This window comes from Micromys minutus (genome assembly GCF_963924665.1).
Source record: "Micromys minutus genome assembly, chromosome: 25".
In the NCBI taxonomy this organism is placed as follows: domain Eukaryota; kingdom Metazoa; phylum Chordata; class Mammalia; order Rodentia; family Muridae; genus Micromys; species Micromys minutus.
Genome location: NC_137960.1, coordinates 38,414,882 through 38,416,242, shown reverse-complemented (window position 1 = coordinate 38,416,242; position 1,361 = coordinate 38,414,882).

Sequence of the window (1,361 nt, the reverse complement as noted above, 5' to 3'; positions counted from 1 at the left end):
CATAAATACAAACAACCTCTACTATCAGCTGCCCTGGTCACGGTGTCTTACCACAGCACCACCCGCTGAAGCATCTTGGTGGATGGTCCTACAGTGTTATTTTCACCTCCTGTTCTTGAGCACAATATATTCCGGCCTACTGCAATGCCTGATTAATAGCCTTTCTCTTGATTTATTATGGCACATCTGTCAGTGATGAGAATCAGGAGAATCAATCTCTGTGTGTGTGTGTCTCTGTTTCCGGTCCCCGGGCACCCCCCCGCCCCCCGCTGAGGTGTCTCTGGGTTAACAAAGTGCTTTTGTGCTTAGCACACACCAGGCCCTGGGTTTGATCTCCAGCAGCACAAACAGTGGGTGTGGTGGTACATGCTGGTACATTTCAGCAGGGAGGCAGGAGGGTCAGAATTTCAAGGCCATTCTCTTGTACAACCCAAGTGTGCTTCCTAGTGTGTTGGAGCCTGACCTACATGAGGCTTGTCTCCATAAAGAAATACCTATATATGTATTAATATATAATATATAAATATTATCATAATATTATATAATATACAACATAATATAATATAATATATATTATACAATAGACAATATAAAATGCTACATATTACATATCACATGTTACATGTTATATATTAACATTACATATTATGTTATATAATATATGGTATACTGATTATATACTATATATATAAATTATATTTAGTAGGCTATGTTCAAGTGTATGTATTAGGTTGGGTTTCTATAGTAATAAAACACTATGCTCAGATCCTAGTCCTACACAGTTGTCACTAGTCAGATATTTACATTTAAACTAAGTAACATTGGAAAATCATTTCTATCATTGTAACAAGGGTTCAGCTGCTACGTGTGGCTATTAACTAAGACGTGGACTATTTTCATCACCACAGGAAGTTCTGTTCGGGTAGACAGTTGAGAATTAAAATCAATTAAGCCTGGAAGCCACAAGTTGTAAAACCAGAACTGCCAACAGATATTATCCACTCTCCAGGGAAGATGAAAAACTAACCCAGAGTCAATGAACACCTGCCCAAACCATCACTCTACCTGGTTTTTCTGGGAGCTCATTGGACAGTCATCTCCCTGCGGGGCCCAGCGACCAGAACCAACTCCGCAGGCTCCGGAACCCTCCACAGGAGGGGAACCGCAAGGTTCAGGGCGTGCAGGACGGAGGCCGGCCGGGGATGCCCCGGAGTTGCCTCTCCGCGGACGTGCAGGCCGGGCGCGCTCACACGCGCGCGCTCTCACTTCACGGCAGGTGGGCGGGGCCGTGACGCACGCACCTCGTGACGGGGCCTGCGCCGGCTGAAGCCGGAAGCGGCTGCAGTCAGAGGTACCGGGCA